This window comes from Rhinolophus sinicus, chromosome 9 (assembly GCF_057876585.1).
Source record: "Rhinolophus sinicus isolate RSI-liver-muscle chromosome 9, RSI-T2T, whole genome shotgun sequence".
NCBI classification, from domain to species: Eukaryota; Metazoa; Chordata; class Mammalia; order Chiroptera; family Rhinolophidae; genus Rhinolophus; species Rhinolophus sinicus.
The window spans coordinates 549,297-570,553 of NC_142509.1; the positions used below are offsets into that span (position 1 = coordinate 549,297).

The following is a 21,257-nucleotide window of genomic DNA, read 5'->3' on the forward strand; positions in this document are numbered from 1 at the left end:
GGACGGGGGATGGGGCACTGGGGGGACGGGGGCACCGGGGGACGGGTGGACTGGGAGAGGGTGGATGGGGGTACGGGGGAACAGGGGGATCAGGGGACGGGGGGAACAGGGGACGGGGGGGACCGGAATAGGGGGGATGGTGGAACGTGGGGACGGGGGACCCGGGAGACGGGGGACAGGAAGACGGGGAACCGGGGGAACGGAGACAGGGGTGACGGGGAGACGGGGGTACCGGGGGACGGGGGTACTGCGTGGGGCTGCACTGACATCAGCTGTTACCGCTTGGCCTTCAGCTGTTGCCAGTTGGCCATTGGCCACTGGCAGAGCTGCGGTGGCCAAGCTAGGAAGCGCGGATGGTGGACTGCAAATTGCAGAGGGGCGCGGACTGCAGTGGGCCGGCTTGGTGGGTCTGTTGGTTGGCAGAGAATCGGCCAGCAGGTGGGGGATCGGGCGGCTCCGGCTTGCCGTGTCTCCAAGCCAGCCGCCCGTGAGACATGGTGCTATGAGCCCCCTATCCGTGGCTCTGTGGGTGTTCCTTCTTGGCCTCGCCAAATCCTGCGTTCTTGTGCGGGCAGAGGGACTAGAGTCCCCGCAGGACAGGGACAGACAGACAGAACGGGAGGAGGAGTAAGAGGGAGCGAGATGGAAATATACACGTATATGTACATGTATGTGTCTAGACATACAGAGAGACATGGACAGAGACAGAGAAAGAGGGGGCAGGCAGGCGGGGAGAGAGCTCCTGAGCCAGAGCCAGAACCCAACAGGCACGTCACAGAGCCAGACAGACATGGGGTGGGGGAGGGTGGGAGGGACGCACATTCGGGCACACGGACTGGGACAGACGCACTGAGGCTGTGTTGAAGTGGTGGCTTCTCCACCGGAGTGTGGTCGTGCCCGGGGCTGGGCTCCGCCAAGGAGGCATTGCCCTGGCGTTGGCAGTCACCATTGAAGCCCCCGGGGCGGGCCGCCAGGGTCTCCGGAGAGCCAGTGGGCTCTGAGCCCCGCCCAGGGACCCGCCCGCGGGAGGAGAGTGGCAGCCCCCAGGCCCCCTGGATGTGAGGATTGTGTGCCTGCGTGCCTGCTCTTCCCTTGTGGCGGTCTCCCCTGGAGTCGATGGCGCGTGGTGTGTTGGGTTGCTGCTCCCGCCGTCCCCTGGTTTGTCCCGGCTCTTTGTGCCCTTTGTGTCGGGGACACCGTGGCCGGCGGGAAGGGAGGGCTCCTGGCTCTTGTGGGAGACGGGAGGGGACGCGCGGGGGTGTGGGGAGAGGTGCCTGCCCGCGGAGACAGAAGACTCCGGTGGGGCGGGGTGGGTGGGCGTCCCGTTTGCCCGAGGACACGCCGATCCTGTGTCTCGGGGCCCAGGGGCAGGCGCAGGGATGGGCGTCCCCTGGGCTCGGGCCGAGGTGCAAAGGACCGGCACGTCCTGGGATGGAGAGAGCCTGGTGGAAGCCTGCGCCGGCAGGCAGCCCTGGGCTTGGGCGTTGGGGGTTGCGGCGGCGGCAGGGTCGGGGAGCGAGAGGGAGCCCTGCGATGGCGGTGGCGGCGGCGGCGACCTAGACGCGGCTGACTGCTGCAGGCTGACGGCCTGCCTCGGCGAAGAGCACTAAGAAGAGGGAGAGGGGGGGAGCCCTGGCCGACAGGCCTGGTGTGCGGCCGGGGATGCGAGCTTGTAGTGCTGGGCGGCTGTCCCTCCTCTGGCCAGGGGGACCTTCGGCTGGCTGGGCGGCTGCAGGGGTTGCAGAGGGGCAAGGGGCGGCAGGGATTCGGAGGGAGGCACGCCGGGGCGGCGGCGGCGCAAAAGGAGAGGCGAGCAAAAGCCTACAGGTATTCCCAGGCGGTCTCCCATGCAAGTACTAACCAGGCCCCTCCCTGCTTAGCTCCCGAGATCAGAGGAGATCGGGCGCGTTCAGGGTGGTATGGCCGTAGACGCTGGGACCCGGCTCCCTCGCCCCAAGAGCCTGCTCCCGGCCTGTCTCGTGAGCGCCCGCCATGCAGATGAGCCGCTCCGGTGGCGAGCATCGACCCGCGGGCCGGCTCTGCCAGCACCGCGTCCCCCCCCAGTCCGGCTCCCCGCCTCTTCCTAATGCCCCTGGCGTGGGCGGCGGGCTACTCCTGGCCGACAGCGAGGCCCCTTCGCGCCACCCGGGGCTCCATGGGACACTGCCACTTCCCTGATGGTGCCAGAAGTCGTGGAACTCTGGCATCCTGGGACTCCCCGCACCCAGACCGGCATACAACCCGCCCCCCTACCGCCACCAGGTTTACCCCCAACCGCAGCCCCAAGGCTGGTGGAGGCCTGCACCAGCAGGCAACCCTGGGCCTGGGAGTTGTGGGAGGACCCCGCGGCGGCGGCGGGGGCGGCTGCGGCGGCGGCGGCGGCGGCGGAGGCAGGGGAGGGTGGCGAGGTAGGCGATGGCAACCGCGTGGATGGCGCCAGGGCGGCAATGGCGGCGGCGAAAATGGGGGCTTTGACGGTGGGCGCTGGGACACGGGGGCCGATGGCGGCGGCGGTGGCGGCGGGGGCTGGGGAGGGCGTGAGGGCGGTGCTGGCGGCGGAGGCCGGGAGAGCAGAGGCGGGAGACTGAGCGAGTATGGCATTGGTGGCGGCGGGGGCTGGGGCGGGGGCGGGGAAGATGGCGGTGCTGGAGGCGGGGAGAGCAGAGGAGGGAATTGAGGGAGTGCGGCAATGGCGGCAGCGGGGGCGGGGGAGGGCGTGAGGGCGGTGCTGGCGGCGGAGATGGGGAGCGCGGTGCTGGCGGCCGAGGTGGGGAGAGCACAGGAGGGAGTTTGAGAGAGTTTGGCGGTGGCGGCGGCGGGGGCGGGGACAGGGGCGGGGGCGAGGGCAGCGCTGGCGGGGGGGGGGGGGGGGGGGGGGTGTGGGGAGCCCGGTGGTGGCGGTGGCTTTGGCGCAGGCGGCGGTGGCGGCGACCGCGCGTCGGCGAAGGATTCGCGATGACGGCCTGCGGGACCGAAGAGGACTGAGAGGAGGGCGTGTGGGGGGACCCTGGCCCACGGGCCTGGTGTGCGGCCGGGGCTGCCAGCTTGTAGTGCCGGGCGGCTGACCCTCTGCTGGTCAGGGGCACCTGCGGCTGGCTGGGAGGCTGCAGAGGGGCAAGGGGCGGCAGGGGTTCGGAGGGAGCCACGCCGGAGCGGCGATGCAAAAGGAGACGCTAGCAAAAGCCAACAGGTATTCCCAGGCGGTCTCCCATCCAAGTACTAACCAGGACAGACCCTGCTTCGCTTCCGAGATCAGACGAGATCTGCTGCGTTCAGGGTGGTATGGCCTTAGGCACTGGGACCCGGCTCCCGGCACTCCAAGAGCCTGCTCCCGACTTGCCTCCTGAACGCACGCGCCATGCTGCTGGGCCGATCGGGTGGCGAGCATGTCTGCCCGAGTGCCTCCCGCCCGCTCCCCGCCTCCTCCGGTCGCCGCTGGTGTGGGCGACGGGCTACTCCTGGCCCGCAGCGAGGCCCCTTCGCGCCCCCCAGTGGCTCCACAGGCCTCTGTCACTTCCCTGACTGTGACATATGTCTGGGCGCCCTGGCATCCTGGGACTCCCCACGCCCGGAATGGCTTTTACCACGCCCCCCTACCCCAACCCCTCTCATCCCCCCCCCAGCCCCACAACCGCACACCCCCCTTGCTGCTGTGCTGTCCCCACCACTCAGGGCCACCGAGGGGGTCGCAGGGTCCTCTCAGTCCCCTCCACCCTAGGGACGTGCAACCCAGACCCTGGCCCTGGCCGGCCCCACCCACTGGCCCAAAGCCAGGGAGAGCCACCCGCGACCAGGGGGCAGCACCTCCAGACTGCCGCCACCCTTCGTCACACAGCCTTCTGTCTGGGCCCTCGCCCCTCATCAGCGACCGGCGTCCCGCCCGATCACTGGTCACTTCACTGGCTACACATCACCTCTCCTGACCCAGGGTGTTGAGAGAGAGGATGAGAGAAGGCCAGAGACGGAGCAAGAGGTAGGCGGAGAGAGACAGACGGGGACTGTGGGGACAGACTTGCAGAGAGCACTTTCCAGGCTCTGGGCCTCGCGTGGAGGGGTGCTGCGTGGGGGCTGCACGGACATCAGCTGTTACCGCTTGGCCATCAGCTGTTGCCAGTTGGCCATTGGCCACTGGCAGAGCTGCGGTGGCCAAGCTAGGAAGCGCGGATGGTGGACTGCAAATTGCAGAGGGGCGCGGACTGCAGTGGGCCGGCTTGGTGGATCTGTTGGTTGGCAGAGAATCGGCCGGCAGGTTGGGGATCGGGCGGCTCCGGCTTGCCGTGTCTCCAAGCCAGCTGCCTGTGAGACATGGTGCTATGAGCCCCCTATCCGTGGCTCTGTTGGTGTTCCTTCTTGGCCTCGCCAAATCCTGGGTTCTTGTGCGGGCAGAGGGACTAGAGTCCCCGCAGGACAGGGACCGACAGACAGAACGGGGGGACAGGGGGACCGGGGGACGGGAGGACCGGGGGACAGGGGACCGGGAGACGGGTGTAAGGGGGGGGACAGGGAGAACGGTGGGACTGTAGGAACCCGGGGCGGGGGTACCGGGGGACGGGGTACCAGGAGATGGGGGAAGGGGGGCAGGGGGACAGGGAGACCGTTGGAACTGGGAGAACCGGGGGACGGGGGGTCTGGGAGACGGGGGCATGTGGGACGGGGGGAAGGGGTGACCGGAAGATGGGGGGACGGGAGTACGAGAGGGCCGGGGGGACGGGGGGACTGGGGGATGGGGGGACAAGGGGACCGGGGGACCGGGGGGACAGGGGGACTGGGTACTGGGAGACAGTGGGACCAGGGGACGGGGGGACCGGGAGATGGGGGGACACGGTACCAGGGGAAAGGGAGACCGGGGAATTGGGGGACAGGGAGACTGGGGGACTGGGGGATTGGGGGAATGAGAGGACGGTGGGACTGGCGGACGGTGGGACGGAGGGACCAGGAGACCGGTGGATGGAGGGACAGGAGTACCAGGGTACTGGGGGACGAGGGACATGGGGAGGGGGGGACCGGGAAACGGGGGAACGGGGGACCGTGAGACGGGGGGACCGGGAGATGGGGGACCTGGGGCCGGGGGGACGGGGTGACGGGGGGACCGGGAGACAGAGGGACAGGGGGACTGGAGGGTCGGGGGGACCGGGGGACGGGGGGACCGGGGGACGGGGGGACCGGGGCAACGGAGACAGGGGGGACCGGGGGAACGGCGGATGGGGGGACCAGGGGACCCGCGGACCGGGGGACCGGAGGTTGGGGGGACCGGGGGATAGGGGACCGGGCGACGGGGTGACCAGGGGCATGAATGGACTGGGGGGACGGGGGTACCAGTGGACCGGGAGATGGGGGGAACGGGGGACCGGGGGAAGGGGGTAACACTGGACGGAGGACCGGGGGACCGGAAGACCGGGCGACCGGGAGACAGGGGACCGGGAGACTGGGGACCGGGAGACGGGGCGACCGGGGAACGGGGGGACCAGTAGAAGGGCGCCTGGGCGCCGGGGGAACCGGGGGACCGGGGGACCAGGAGACGGGGGACCGGGGAACGGGAGACCGGGGGTATGGGGGGACGGGGGGACCAGGCGAAGGAGGGACGGGGGGACGGGGAGACGTTGGGACTGGGGGACCGGGGGACAGGTGGACCGCGAGACGGAGGACCGGGAGACGGGGGAACGGGGGTCGGGGGACCCGGGGAGGGGGGGACCGGGAGACGAGGGAATGGGGGACGGGTGGACCAGGGGCGTGGGGGGACTGGGGGGACGGGGGAGCGGGGGACGGGGGATGGGGCACTGGGGGGACGGGGGCACCGGGGGACGGGTGGACTGGGAGAGGGTGGATGGGGGTACGGGGGAACAGGGGGATCAGGGGACGGGGGGAACAGGGGACGGGGGGGACCGGAATAGGGGGGATGGTGGAACGTGGGGACGGGGGACCCGGGAGACGGGGGACAGGAAGACGGGGAACCGGGGGAACGGAGACAGGGGTGACGGGGAGACGGGGGTACCGGGGGACGGGGGTACTGCGTGGGGCTGCACTGACATCAGCTGTTACCGCTTGGCCTTCAGCTGTTGCCAGTTGGCCATTGGACACCGGCAGAGCTGCGGTGGCCAAGCTAGGAAGCGCGGATGGTGGACTGCAAATTGCAGAGGGGCGCGGACTGCAGTGGGCCGGCTTGGTGGGTCTGTTGGTTGGCAGAGAATCGGCCAGCAGGTGGGGGATCGGGCGGCTCCGGCTTGCCGTGTCTCCAAGCCAGCCGCCCGTGAGACATGGTGCTATGAGCCCCCTATCCGTGGCTCTGTGGGTGTTCCTTCTTGGCCTCGCCAAATCCTGCGTTCTTGTGCGGGCAGAGGGACTAGAGTCCCCGCAGGACAGGGACAGACAGACAGAACGGGAGGAGGAGTAAGAGGGAGCGAGATGGAAATATACACGTATATGTACATGTATGTGTCTAGACATACAGAGAGACATGGACAGAGACAGAGAAAGAGGGGGCAGGCAGGCGGGGAGAGAGCTCCTGAGCCAGAGCCAGAACCCAACAGGCACGTCACAGAGCCAGACAGACATGGGGTGGGGGAGGGTGGGAGGGACGCACATTCGGGCACACGGACTGGGACAGAGGCACTGAGGCTGTGTTGAAGTGGTGGCTTCTCCACCGGAGTGTGGTCGTGCCCGGGGCTGGGCTCCGCCAAGGAGGCATTGCCCTGGCGTTGGCAGTCACCATTGAAGCCCCCGGGGCGGGCCGCCAGGGTCTCCGGAGGGCCAGTGGGCTCTGAGCCCCGCCCAGGGACCCGCCCGCGGGAGGAGAGTGGCAGCCCCCAGGCACCCTGGATGTGAGGATTGTGTGCCTGCGTGCCTGCTCTTCCCTTGTGGCGGTCTCCCCTGGAGTCGATGGCGCGTGGTGTGTTGGGTTGCTGCTCCCGCCGTCCCCTGGTTTGTCCCGGCTCTTTGTGCCCTTTGTGTCGGTGACACCGTGGCCGGCGGGAAGGGAGGGCTCCTGGCTCTTGTGGGAGATGGGAGGGGACGCGCGGGGGTGTGGGGAGAGGTGCCTGCCCGCGGAGACAGAAGACTCCGGTGGGGCGGGGCGGGTGGGCGTCCCGTTTGCCCGAGGACACGCCGATCCTGTGTCTCGGGGCCCAGGGGCAGGCGCAGGGATGGGCGTCCCCTGGGCTCGGGCCGAGGTGCAAAGGACCGGCACGTCCTGGGATGGAGAGAGCCTGGTGGAAGCCTGCACCGGCAGGCAGCCCTGGGCTTGGGCGTTGGGGGTTGCGGCGGCGGCAGGGTCGGGGAGCGAGAGGGAGCCCTGCGATGGCGGTGGCGGCGGCGGCGACCTAGACGCGGCTGACTGCTGCAGGCTGACGGCCTGCCTCGGCGAAGAGCACTAAGAAGAGGGAGAGGGGGGGGGCCCTGGCCGACAGGCCTGGTGTGCGGCCGGGGATGCGAGCTTGTAGTGCTGGGCGGCTGTCCCTCCTCTGGCCAGGGGGACCTTCGGCTGGCTGGGCGGCTGCAGGGGTTGCAGAGGGGCAAGGGGCGGCAGGGATTCGGAGGGAGGCACGCCGGGGCGGCGGCGCAAAAGGAGAGGCGAGCAAAAGCCTACAGGTATTCCCAGGCGGTCTCCCATGCAAGTACTAACCAGGCCCCTCCCTGCTTAGCTCCCGAGATCAGAGGAGATCGGGCGCGTTCAGGGTGGTATGGCCGTAGACGCTGGGACCCGGCTCCCGCGCCCCAAGAGCCTGCTCCCGGCCTGTCTCGTGAGCGCCCGCCATGCAGATGAGCCGCTCCGGTGGCGAGCATCGACCCGCGGGCCGGCTCTGCCAGCACCGCGTCCCCCCCCAGTCCGGCTCCCCGCCTCTTCCTAATGCCCCTGGCGTGGGCGGCGGGCTACTCCTGGCCGACAGCGAGGCCCCTTCGCGCCACCCGGGGCTCCATGGGACACTGCCACTTCCCTGATGGTGCCAGAAGTCGTGGAACTCTGGCATCCTGGGACTCCCCGCACCCAGACCGGCATACAACCCGCCCCCCTACCGCCACCAGGTTTACCCCCAACCGCAGCCCCAAGGCTGGTGGAGGCCTGCACCAGCAGGCAACCCTGGGCCTGGGAGTTGTGGGAGGACCCCGCGGCGGCGGCGGAGGCAGGGGAGGGTGGCGAGGTAGGCGATGGCAACCGCGTGGATGGCGCCAGGGCGGCGATGGCGGCGGCGACAATGGGGGCTTTGACGGTGGGCGCTGGGACACGGGGGCCGATGGCGGCGGCGGTGGCGGCGGGGGCTGGGGAGGGCGTGAGGGCGGTGCTGGTGGCGGAGGCCGGGAGAGCAGAGGCGGGAGACTGAGCGAGTATGGCATTGGTGGCGGCGGGGGCTGGGGCGGGGGCGGGGAAGATGGCGGTGCTGGAGGCGGGGAGAGCAGAGGAGGGAATTGAGGGAGTGCGGCAATGGCGGCAGCGGGGGCGGGGGAGGGGGAGAGGGCGGTGCTGGCGGCGGAGGCCAGGAGAGCAGAGGCGGGAGACTGAGGGAGTATGGCGATGGTGGCTGCGGGGGTCTGGGGCGGGGGCGGGGGAGATGGCGGTGCTGGAGGCGGTGAGAGCGGAGGAGGGAATTGAGGGAGTACGGATATGGCGGATGCGGGGGCGGGGGTGGGGGAGAGGGCAGCACTGGTGGCGGAGATGGGGAGCGCGGTGCTGGCGGCCGAGGTGGGGAGAGCACAGGAGGGAGTTTGAGGGAGTTTGGCGGTGGCGGCGGCGGGGGCGGGGACAGGGGCGGGGGCGAGGGCAGCGCTGGCGGGGGGTGGGGGGGTGGGGGGGGTGGGGAGCCCGGTGGTGGCGGTGGCTTTGGCGCAGGCGGCGGTGGCGGCGACCGCGCGTCGGCGAAGGATTCGCGATGACGGCCTGCGGGACCGAAGAGGACTGAGAGGAGGGCGTGTGGGGGGAGCCCTGGCCCACGGGCCTGGTGTGCGGCCGGGGCTGCCAGCTTGTAGTGCCGGGCGGCTGACCCTCTGCTGGTCAGGGGGACCTGCGGCTGGCTGGGAGGCTGCAGAGGGGCAAGGGGCGGCAGGGGTTTGGAGGGAGCCACGCCGGAGCGGCGATGCAAAAGGAGACGCTAGCAAAAGCCAACAGGTATTCCCAGGCGGTCTCCCATCCAAGTACTAACCAGGACAGACCCTGCTTCGCTTCCGAGATCAGACGAGATCTGCTGCGTTCAGGGTGGTATGGCCTTAGGCACTGGGACCCGGCTCCCGGCACTCCAAGAGCCTGCTCCCGACTTGCCTCCTGAGCGCACGCGCCATGCTGCTGGGCCGCTCGGGTGGCGAGCATGTCTGCCCGAGTGCCTCCCGCCCGCTCCCCGCCTCCTCCGGTCGCCGCTGGTGTGGGCGACGGGCTACTCCTGGCCCGCAGCGAGGCCCCTTCGCGCCCCCCAGTGGCTCCACAGGCCTCTGTCACTTCCCTGACTGTGACATATGTCTGGGCGCCCTGGCATCCTGGGACTCCCCACGCCCGGAATGGCTTTTACCACGCCCCCCTACCCCAACCCCTCTCATCACCCCCCAGCCCCACAACCGCACACCCCCCTTGCTGCTCTGCTGTCCCCACCACTCAGGGCCACCGAGGGGGTCGCAGGGTCCTCTCAGTCCCCTCCACCCTAGGGACGTGCAACCGAGGCCCTGGCCCTGGCCGGCCCCACCCACTGGCCCAAAGCCAGGGAGAGCCACCCGCGACCAGGGGGCAGCACCTCCAGACTGCCGCCACCCTTCGTCACACAGCCTTCTGTCTGGGCCCTCGCCCCTCATCAGCGACCGGCGTCCCGCCCGATCACGGGTCACTTCACTGGCTACACATCACCTCTCCTGACCCAGGGTGTTGAGAGAGAGGATGAGAGAAGGCCAGAGACGGAGCAAGAGGTAGGCGGAGAGAGACAGACGGGGACTGTGGGGACAGACTTGCAGAGAGCACTTTCCAGGCTCTGGGCCTCGCGTGGAGGGGTGCTGCGTGGGGGCTGCACGGACATCAGCTGTTACCGCTTGGACATCAGCTGTTGCCAGTTGGCCATTGGCCACTGGCAGAGCTGCGGTGGCCAAGCTAGGAAGCGCGGATGGTGGACTGCAAATTGCAGAGGGGCGCGGACTGCAGTGGGCCGGCTTGGTGGGTCTGTTGGTTGGCAGAGAATCGGCCGGCAGGTTGGGGATCGGGCGGCTCCGGTTTGCCGTGTCTCCAAGCGAGCCGCCCGTGAGACATGGTGCTATGAGCCCCCTATCCGTGGCTCTGTTGGTATTCCTTCTTGGCCTCGCCAAATCCTGGGTTCTTGTGCGGGCAGAGGGACTAGAGTCCCCGCAGGACAGGGACCGACAGACAGAACGGGGGGACAGGGGGACCGGGGGACGGGAGGACCGGGGGACAGGGGACCGGGAGACGGGTGTAAGGGGGGGGACAGGGAGAACGGTGGGACTGTAGGAACCCGGGGCGGGGGTACCGGGGGACAGGGTACCAGGAGATCGGGGAAGGGGGGCAGGGGGACAGGGAGACCGTTGGAACTGGGAGAACCGGGGGACGGGGGGTCTGGGAGACGGGGGCATGTGGGACGGGGGGAAGGGGTGACCGGAAGATGGGGGGACGGGAGTACGAGAGGGCCGGGGGGACGGGGGGACTGGGGGATGGGGGGACAAGGGGACCGGGGGACCGGGGGGACAGGGGGACTGGGTACTGGGAGACAGTGGGTCCAGGGGACGGGGGGACCGGGAGATGGGGGGACACGGTACCAGGGGAAAGGGAGACCGGGGAATTGGGGGACAGGGAGACTGGGGGACTGGGGGATTGGGGGAATGAGAGGACGGTGGGACTGGCGGACGGTGGGACGGAGGGACCAGGAGACCGGTGGATGGAGGGACAGGAGTACGAGGGTAGTGGGGGACGAGGGACATGGGGAGGGGGGGACCGGGAAACGGGGGAACGGGGGACCGTGAGACGGGGGGACCGGGAGATGGGGGACCTGGGGCCGGGGGGACGGGGTGACGGGGGACCGGGAGACAGAGGGACAGGGGGACTGGAGGGTCGGGGGGACCGGGGGAAGGGGGGACCGGGGGACGGGGGGACCGGGGCAACGGAGACGGGGGGGGACCGGGGGAACGGCAGATGGGGGGACCAGGGGACCCGCGGACCGGGGGACCGGAGGTTGGGGGGACCGGGGGATAGGGGACCGGGCGACGGGGTGACCAGGGGCATGAATGGACTGGGGGGACGGGGGTACCAGTGGACCGGAAGATGGGGGGACCGGGGGACCGGGGGTTGGGGGACTGGGGGATGAGGGGACCAGGAGATCGGGTACCGGGGAACGGGGCGACTAGGAGACGGGGGACCGCGAGACGGGGGACCGGGGACGGGGTGACCGGGAGATGGGACACCGGGAGACGGGAGACTGTGGGACGGGAGGACCGGAAGACGGGGCGAACGGAGAACTGGGGGATCGGTAGACGGGGGCCAGGGCGATGGGGGAACCGGGGGACTGGGGGACCGGGGGACCAGGGACCGGGGGTTGGGGGTCCAGGGGATGAGGGGACCGGGAGACGGGGGACCTGGGGACCGGGCGACCGGGAGACGGGGGACCGGGAGACGGGGGGATGGGTGTGCCGCCGGACCGGGAGACAGAGGGACAGGGAGATGGGGGGACCGGGGGACCGGGGGAAGGGGGTAACACTGGACGGAGGACCGGGGGACCGGAAGACCGGGCGACCGGGAGACAGGGGACCGGGAGACTGGGGACCGGGAGACGGGGCGACCGGGGAACGGGGGGACCGGTAGAAGGGCGCCTGGGCGCCGGGGGAACCGGGGGACCGGGGGACCAGGAGACGGGGGACCGGGGAACGGGAGACCGGGGGTATGGGGGGACGGGGGGACCAGGCGAAGGAGGGACGGGGGGACGGGGAGACGTTGGGACTGGGGGACCGGGGGACAGGTGGACCGCAAGACGGAGGACCGGGAGACGGGGGAACGGGGGTCGGGGGACCCGGGGAGGGGGGGACCGGGAGACGAGGGAATGGGGGACGGGTGGACCAGGGGCGTGGGGGGACTGGGGGGACGGGGGAGCGGGGGACGGGGGATGGGGCACTGGGGGACGGGGGCACCGGGGGACGGGTGGACTGGGAGAGGGTGGATGGGGGTACGGGGGAACAGGGGGATCAGGGGACGGGGGGAACAGGGGACGGGGGGGACCGGAATAGGGGGGATGGTGGAACGTGGGGACGGGGGACCCGGGAGACGGGGGACAGGAAGACGGGGAACCGGGGGAACGGAGACAGGGGTGACGGGGAGACGGGGGTACCGGGGGACGGGGGTACTGCGTGGGGCTGCACTGACATCAGCTGTTACCGCTTGGCCTTCAGCTGTTGCCAGTTGGCCATTGGACACCGGCAGAGCTGCGGTGGCCAAGCTAGGAAGCGCGGATGGTGGACTGCAAATTGCAGAGGGGCGCGGACTGCAGTGGGCCGGCTTGGTGGGTCTGTTGGTTGGCAGAGAATCGGCCAGCAGGTGGGGGATCGGGCGGCTCCGGCTTGCCGTGTCTCCAAGCCAGCCGCCCGTGAGACATGGTGCTATGAGCCCCCTATCCGTGGCTCTGTGGGTGTTCCTTCTTGGCCTCGCCAAATCCTGCGTTCTTGTGCGGGCAGAGGGACTAGAGTCCCCGCAGGACAGGGACAGACAGACAGAACGGGAGGAGGAGTAAGAGGGAGCGAGATGGAAATATACACGTATATGTACATGTATGTGTCTAGACATACAGAGAGACATGGACAGAGACAGAGAAAGAGGGGGCAGGCAGGCGGGGAGAGAGCTCCTGAGCCAGAGCCAGAACCCAACAGGCACGTCACAGAGCCAGACAGACATGGGGTGGGGGAGGGTGGGAGGGACGCACATTCGGGCACACGGACTGGGACAGAGGCACTGAGGCTGTGTTGAAGTGGTGGCTTCTCCACCGGAGTGTGGTCGTGCCCGGGGCTGGGCTCCGCCAAGGAGGCATTGCCCTGGCGTTGGCAGTCACCATTGAAGCCCCCGGGGCGGGCCGCCAGGGTCTCCGGAGGGCCAGTGGGCTCTGAGCCCCGCCCAGGGACCCGCCCGCGGGAGGAGAGTGGCAGCCCCCAGGCACCCTGGATGTGAGGATTGTGTGCCTGCGTGCCTGCTCTTCCCTTGTGGCGGTCTCCCCTGGAGTCGATGGCGCGTGGTGTGTTGGGTTGCTGCTCCCGCCGTCCCCTGGTTTGTCCCGGCTCTTTGTGCCCTTTGTGTCGGTGACACCGTGGCCGGCGGGAAGGGAGGGCTCCTGGCTCTTGTGGGAGATGGGAGGGGACGCGCGGGGGTGTGGGGAGAGGTGCCTGCCCGCGGAGACAGAAGACTCCGGTGGGGCGGGGTGGGTGGGCGTCCCGTTTGCCCGAGGACACGCCGATCCTGTGTCTCGGGGCCCAGGGGCAGGCGCAGGGATGGGCGTCCCCTGGGCTCGGGCCGAGGTGCAAAGGACCGGCACGTCCTGGGATGGAGAGAGCCTGGTGGAAGCCTGCGCCGGCAGGCAGCCCTGGGCTTGGGCGTTGGGGGTTGCGGCGGCGGCAGGGTCGGGGAGCGAGAGGGAGCCCTGCGATGGCGGTGGCGGCGGCGGCGACCTAGACGCGGCTGACTGCTGCAGGCTGACGGCCTGCCTCGGCGAAGAGCACTAAGAAGAGGGAGAGGGGGGGAGCCCTGGCCGACAGGCCTGGTGTGCGGCCGGGGATGCGAGCTTGTAGTGCTGGGCGGCTGTCCCTCCTCTGGCCAGGGGGACCTTCGGCTGGCTGGGCGGCTGCAGGGGTTGCAGAGGGGCAAGGGGCGGCAGGGATTCGGAGGGAGGCACGCCGGGGCGGCGGCGGCGCAAAAGGAGAGGCGAGCAAAAGCCTACAGGTATTCCCAGGCGGTCTCCCATGCAAGTACTAACCAGGCCCCTCCCTGCTTAGCTCCCGAGATCAGAGGAGATCGGGCGCGTTCAGGGTGGTATGGCCGTAGACGCTGGGACCCGGCTCCCTCGCCCCAAGAGCCTGCTCCCGGCCTGTCTCGTGAGCGCCCGCCATGCAGATGAGCCGCTCCGGTGGCGAGCATCGACCCGCGGGCCGGCTCTGCCAGCACCGCGTCCCCCCCCAGTCCGGCTCCCCGCCTCTTCCTAATGCCCCTGGCGTGGGCGGCGGGCTACTCCTGGCCGACAGCGAGGCCCCTTCGCGCCACCCGGGGCTCCATGGGACACTGCCACTTCCCTGATGGTGCCAGAAGTCGTGGAACTCTGGCATCCTGGGACTCCCCGCACCCAGACCGGCATACAACCCGCCCCCCTACCGCCACCAGGTTTACCCCCAACCGCAGCCCCAAGGCTGGTGGAGGTCTGCACCAGCAGGCAACCCTGGGCCTGGGAGTTGTGGGAGGACCCCGCGGCGGCGGCGGCGGGGGCGGCTGCGGCGGCGGCGGCGGCGGCGGCGGCGGAGGCAGGGGAGGGTGGCGAGGTAGGCGATGGCAACCGCGTGGATGGCGCCAGGGCGGCAATGGCGGCGGCGACAATGGGGGCTTTGACGGTGGGCGCTGGGACACGGGGGCCGATGGCGGCGGCGGTGGCGGCGGGGGCTGGGGAGGGCGTGAGGGCGGTGCTGGCGGCGGAGGCCGGGAGAGCAGAGGCGGGAGACTGAGCGAGTATGGCATTGGTGGCGGCGGGGGCTGGGGCGGGGGCGGGGAAGATGGCGGTGCTGGAGGCGGGGAGAGCAGAGGAGGGAATTGAGGGAGTGCGGCAATGGCGGCAGCGGGGGCGGGGGAGGGCGTGAGGGCGGTGCTGGCGGCGGAGATGGGGAGCGCGGTGCTGGCGGCAAGGTGGGGAGAGCACAGGAGGGAGTTTGAGAGAGTTTGGCGGTGGCGGCGGCGGGGGCGGGGACAGGGGCGGCGGCGAGGGCAGCGCTGGCGGGGGGGGGGGGGGGGGGGGGTGTGGGGAGCCCGGTGGTGGCGGTGGCTTTGGCGCAGGCGGCGGTGGCGGCGACCGCGCGTCGGCGAAGGATTCGCGATGACGGCCTGCGGGACCGAAGAGGACTGAGGGGAGGGCGTGTGGGGGGACCCTGGCCCACGGGCCTGGTGTGCGGCCGGGGCTGCCAGCTTGTAGTGCCGGGCGGCTGACTCTCTGCTGGTCAGGGGCACCTGCGGCTGGCTGGGAGGCTGCAGAGGGGCAAGGGGCGGCAGGGGTTCGGAGGGAGCCACGCCGGAGCGGCGATGCAAAAGGAGACGCTAGCAAAAGCCAACAGGTATTCCCAGGCGGTCTCCCATCCAAGTACTAACCAGGACAGACCCTGCTTCGCTTCCGAGATCAGACGAGATCTGCTGCGTTCAGGGTGGTATGGCCTTAGGCACTGGGACCCGGCTCCCGGCACTCCAAGAGCCTGCTCCCGACTTGCCTCCTGAACGCACGCGCCATGCTGCTGGGCCGATCGGGTGGCGAGCATGTCTGCGCGAGGGCCTCCCGCCCGCTCCCCGCCTCCTCCGGTCGCCGCTGGTGTGGGCGACGGGCTACTCCTGGCCCGCAGCGAGGCCCCTTCGCGCCCCCCAGTGGCTCCACAGGCCTCTGTCACTTCCCTGACTGTGACATATGTCTGGGCGCCCTGGCATCCTGGGACTCCCCACGCCCGGAATGGCTTTTACCACGCCCCCCTACCCCAACCCCTCTCATCCCCCCCCCAGCCCCACAACCGCACACCCCCCTTGCTGCTGTGCTGTCCCCACCACTCAGGGCCACCGAGGGGGTCGCAGGGTCCTCTCAGTCCCCTCCACCCTAGGGACGTGCAACCCAGACCCTGGCCCTGGCCGGCCCCACCCACTGGCCCAAAGCCAGGGAGAGCCACCCGCGACCAGGGGGCAGCACCTCCAGACTGCCGCCACCCTTCGTCACACAGCCTTCTGTCTGGGCCCTCGCCCCTCATCAGCGACCGGCGTCCCGCCCGATCACTGGTCACTTCACTGGCTACACATCACCTCTCCTGACCCAGGGTGTTGAGAGAGAGGATGAGAGAAGGCCAGAGACGGAGCAAGAGGTAGGCGGAGAGAGACAGACGGGGACTGTGGGGACAGACTTGCAGAGAGCACTTTCCAGGCTCTGGGCCTCGCGTGGAGGGGTGCTGCGTGGGGGCTGCACGGACATCAGCTGTTACCGCTTGGCCATCAGCTGTTGCCAGTTGGCCATTGGCCACTGGCAGAGCTGCGGTGGCCAAGCTAGGAAGCGCGGATGGTGGACTGCAAATTGCAGAGGGGCGCGGACTGCAGTGGGCCGGCTTGGTGGGTCTGTTGGTTGGCAGAGAATCGGCCGGCAGGTTGGGGATCGGGCGGCTCCGGCTTGCCGTGTCTCCAAGCCAGCTGCCCGTGAGACATGGTGCTATGAGCCCCCTATCCGTGGCTCTGTTGGTGTTCCTTCTTGGCCTCGCCAAATCCTGGGTTCTTGTGCGGGCAGAGGGACTAGAGTCCCCGCAGGACTGGGACCGACAGACAGAACGGGGGGACAGGGGGACCGGGGGACGGGAGGACCGGGGGACAGGGGACCGGGAGACGGGTGTAAGGGGGGGGACAGGGAGAACGGTGGGACTGTAGGAACCCGGGGCGGGGGTACCGGGGGACGGGGTACCAGGAGATGGGGGAAGGGGGGCAGGGGGACAGGGAGACCGTTGGAACTGGGAGAACCGGGGGACGGGGGGTCTGGGAGACGGGGGCATGTGGGACGGGGGGAAGGGGTGACCGGAAGATGGGGGGACGGGAGTACGAGAGGGCCGGGGGACGGGGGGACTGGGGGATGGGGGGACAATGGGACCGGGGGACCGGGGGGACAGGGGGACTGGGTACTGGGAGACAGTGGGACCAGGGGACGGGGGGACCGGGAGATGGGGGGACACGGTACCAGGGGAAAGGGAGACCGGGGAATTGGGGGACAGGGAGACTGGGGGACTGGGGGATTGGGGGAATGAGAGGACGGTGGGACTGGCGGACGGTGGGACGGAGGGACCAGGAGACCGGTGGATGGAGGGACAGGAGTACCAGGGTACTGGGGGACGAGGGACATGGGGAGGGGGGGACCGGGAAACGGGGGAACGGGGGACCGTGAGACGGGGGGACCGGGAGATGGGGGACCTGGGGCCGGGGGGACGGGGTGACGGGGGGACCGGGAGACAGAGGGACAGGGGGACTGGAGGGTCGGTGGGACCGGGGGACGGGGGGACCGGGGGACGGGGGGACCGGGGCAATGGAGACAGGGGGGACCGGGGGAACGGCGGATGGGGGGACCAGGGGACCCGCGGACCGGGGGACCGGAGGTTGGGGGGACCGGGGGATAGGGGACCGGGCGACGGGGTGACCAGGGGCATGAATGGACTGGGGGGACGGGGGTACCAGTGGACCGGGAGATGGGGGACCGGGGGACCGGGGACCGGGGGACGGGGGGACCGGGGGACCGGGGGTTGGGGGACTGGGGGATGAGGGGACCGGGAGATCGGGTACCGGGGAACGGGGCGACTAGGAGACGGGGGACCGCGAGACGGGAGACCGGGGACGGGGTGACCGGGAGATGGGACACCGGGAGACGGGAGACTGTGGGACGGGAGGACCGGAAGACGGGGCGAACGGAGAACTGGGGGATCGGTAGACGGGGGCCAGGGCGATGGGGGAACCGGGGGACTGGGGGACCGGGGGACCAGGGACCGGGGGTTGGGGGTCCAGGGGATGAGGGGACCGGGAGACGGGGGACCTGGGGACCGGGCGACCGGGAGACGGGGGACCGGGAGACGGGGGGATGGGTGTGCCGCCGGACCGGGAGACAGAGGGACAGGGAGATGGGGGGACCGAGGGACCGGGGGAAGGGGGTAACACTGGACGGAGGACCGGGGGACCGGAAGACCGGGCGACCGGGAGACAGGGGACCGGGAGACTGGGGACCGGGAGACGGGGCGACCGGGGAACGGGGGGACCGGTAGAAGGGCGCCTGGGCGCCGGGGGAACCGGGGGACCGGGGGACCAGGAGACGGGGGACCGGGGAACGGGAGACCGGGGGTATGGGGGGACGGGGGGACCAGGCGAAGGAGGGACGGGGGGACGGGGAGACGTTGGGACTGGGGGACCGGGGGACAGGTGGACCGCGAGACGGAGGACCGGGAGACGGGGGAACGGGGGTCGGGGGACCCGGGGAGGGGGGGACCGGGAGACGAGGGAATGGGGGACGGGTGGACCAGGGGCGTGGGGGGACTGGGGGGACGGGGGAGTGGGGGACGGGGGATGGGGCACTGGGGGGACGGGGGCACCGGGGGACGGGTGGACTGGGAGAGGGTGGATGGGGGTACGGGGGAACAGGGGGATCAGGGGACGGGGGGAACAGGGGACGGGGGGGACCGGAATAGGGGGGATGGTGGAACGTGGGGACGGGGGACCCGGGAGACGTGGGACAGGAAGACGGGGAACCAGGGGAACGGAGACAGGGGTGACGGGGAGACGGGGTACCGGGGGACGGGGGTACTGCGTGGGGCTGCACTGACATCAGCTGTTACCGCTTGGCCTTCAGCTGTTGCCAGTTGGCCATTGGACAACGGCAGAGATGCGGTGGCCAAGCTAGGAAGCGCGGATGGTGGACTGCAAATTGCAGAGGGGCGCGGACTGCAGTGGGCCGGCTTGGTGGGTCTGTTGGTTGGCAGAGAATCGGCCGGCAGGTGGGGGACCGGGCGGCTCCGGCTTGCCGTGTCTCCAAGCCAGCCGCCCGTGAGACATGGTGCTATGAGCCCCCTATCCGTGGCTCTGTGGGTGTTCCTTCTTGGCCTCGCCAAATCCTGCGTTCTTGTGCGGGCAGAGGGACTAGAGTCCCCGCAGGACAGGGACCGACAGACAAAACGGGGGGACAGGGGGACCGGGGGACGGGAGGACCGGGGGACAGGGGACCGGGAGACGGGTGTAAGGGGGGGGACAGGGAGAACGGTGGGACTGTAGGAACCCGGGGCGGGGGTACCGGGGGACGGGGTACCAGGAGATGGGGGAAGGGGGGCAGGGGGACAGGGAGACCGTTGGAACTGGGAGAACCGGGGGACGGGGGTCTGGGAGATGGGGGCATGTGGGACGGGGGGAAGGGGTGACCGGAAGATGGGGGGACGGGAGTACGAGAGGGCCGGGGGGACGGGGGGACTGGGGGATGGGGGGACAAGGGGACCGGGGGACCGGGGGGACAGGGGGACTGGGTACTGGGAGACAGTGGGACCAGGGGACGGGGGGACCGGGAGACGGGGGGACACGGTACCAGGGGAAAGGGAGACTGGGGAATTTGGGGCAAGGGGGACTGGGGGACTGGGGGATTGGGGGAATGAGTGGACGGTGGGACTGGCGGACGGTGGGACGGAGGGACCAGGAGACAGGTGGATGGGGGGACAGGGGTACTAGGGTACTGGGGGACGAGGGACATGGGGAGGGGGGGACCGGGAAACGGGGGAATGGGGGAACGGGGGACCGTGAGACGGGGGGACCGGGAGAAGGGGCACCTGGGGCCGGGGGGACGGGGAGACGTCGGGACCGGGGGCCGGGGGCCGGGGCGACGGGGGGACCGGGAGACGGAGGGACGGGGGGACTGGAGGGACGGGGGGACCGGGGGACGGGGGGACCGGTGGATGGGTGGACGGTGGGTCGGGGAGACGGGGAGACCGTGGGACGGGGGGACCAGGGGACTGGGGGACGGGGGGACACGGGGACCGGGGGACCGTGGGGATGGGGAGACGGGGAGAGGGGAGACCTGGGGACGGGGGGACCGGGGGATACGGGGACCGCGGGACCGGGCGACAGGGGGACGGGGAGTCTGGGAGACGGGGTGACCGGGACCGGGGTATATGGGGACAGGAGGGTTGGGGAGACTGGGAGACGGGGAGAACGGAGGACGTGGGTACCGGGGGACCAGGGGACAGGGAGACCGGTGGAGGGGGGGACCAGGGGACTGGGGGGACGGGGGGACGGAGGGACGGGGAGATCGGTGGACGGGGAGACCGGGGGACTGGGGGACGGGGGGACTGGGGGATGGGATGAATTGGGGACGGGGGGACTAGGGACCGGGGGACAGGGGGTATGGGGAGACGGGGAGACCGGGCGGGGGCGGGGGGCGGGGGGACACGGGGACGGGGAGACGGTGAGACCGGGAGACGGGGGTACGGAGACACGGGGAGACCGGGGGACGGGGGGACCGGGGAACCAGGAGACGGGGGGACTGGGGGGACTGGAGACCGGGGGGACAGAGGGACGCGAGAACGGGCGACGGGGGGACCGGGGGCCTGGGGGACGTGGGGACCGGGGGACAGTGGGACCGGGGGGACGGGGAGACGGGGAGACGGGGAGACCAGGGACCGGGGGGACGGGGAGACGGGGAGACGGGGAGACCAGGGGACGGGGGGACAGGGAGACCAGGGGGACGTGGGAACGGGGGGACTGTGAGACCGGAGGGATGGGGGGACGGGGAGACGGGAAGACGGGGGAACGTTGGGACGGGGAGACCGGGGGACCGGGGGGATGGGGAGACGGGGAGACCGGGGGGACGGTGGGGCGGGGGGACGTGGGGATGGGGAGACGGGGAGACCAGGAGACGGGGGGACGGGGGGACGGGGAGACCGGGGGACGGGGGGACCGGCGGAAGGCGGGACCGGGTGACGGGGGTACCGGGGACGCGGGGAGACGGGGAGACCCGGCGACTGGGGATCGGGGGACGGGGGGACCAGGGGACGGGGGACAGGGGGACCGGGGGACGGGTAGACCGGGGGGACAGGGAGACCGGGGGACGTGGGGACCGGGGGACCAGGGACCGGGGGACGGGGAGACAGGGGTACCGGGGGACAGGGGGACTAGGGGAGGCGGGGGACGGGGAGACCAGGGGACGGGGGACAGGGGGACCGGGGGACGGGTAGACCGGGGGGACAGGGAGACCGGGGGAGGGGGGGACCGGGGGACCGGGGGACAGGGGACCGGAGTACGTGGGGATCGGGGTACCGGGGGACGGTGATAACGTGGCACTGGGGGACGGCGGGACCGGGGAAACGTGGAGACGGGGAGACGGGGGGACCGGGGAACCGGGGGACAGGGAGACAGGGAGATGGGGAGACCGGGGGATGGGTGGACGGTGGGACGGGGAGACGGGGAAACCGTGGGACGGGGGGACCAGGGGACTGGGGGACGGGGGGACAGGGGGACCGCGGTACCGTGGTACTGGGAGACGGGGAGAGGGAGACCTGGGGACCGGGGGAACTGGGTGACC

General features: G+C 71.0%; 6 pseudogenes; all 6 read right to left on the reverse strand.

Annotated features, from left to right (window-relative positions):
• Nucleotides 1–1,811: 1,811 nt before the first annotated feature.
• On the reverse strand, nucleotides 1,812–1,931 carry LOC148757140 (5S ribosomal RNA; annotated as a pseudogene).
• A 1,243-nt stretch (nucleotides 1,932–3,174) lies between these two features.
• LOC148757141 (5S ribosomal RNA) lies at nucleotides 3,175–3,294 on the reverse strand (annotated as a pseudogene).
• Nucleotides 3,295–7,568: 4,274 nt separating this feature from the next.
• On the reverse strand, nucleotides 7,569–7,688 carry LOC148757142 (5S ribosomal RNA; annotated as a pseudogene).
• Nucleotides 7,689–9,081: 1,393 nt separating this feature from the next.
• LOC148757143 (5S ribosomal RNA) lies at nucleotides 9,082–9,201 on the reverse strand (annotated as a pseudogene).
• A 4,671-nt stretch (nucleotides 9,202–13,872) lies between these two features.
• On the reverse strand, nucleotides 13,873–13,992 carry LOC148757144 (5S ribosomal RNA; annotated as a pseudogene).
• A 1,250-nt stretch (nucleotides 13,993–15,242) lies between these two features.
• Nucleotides 15,243–15,362, reverse strand: LOC148757145 (5S ribosomal RNA; annotated as a pseudogene).
• Nucleotides 15,363–21,257: the final 5,895 nt, after the last annotated feature.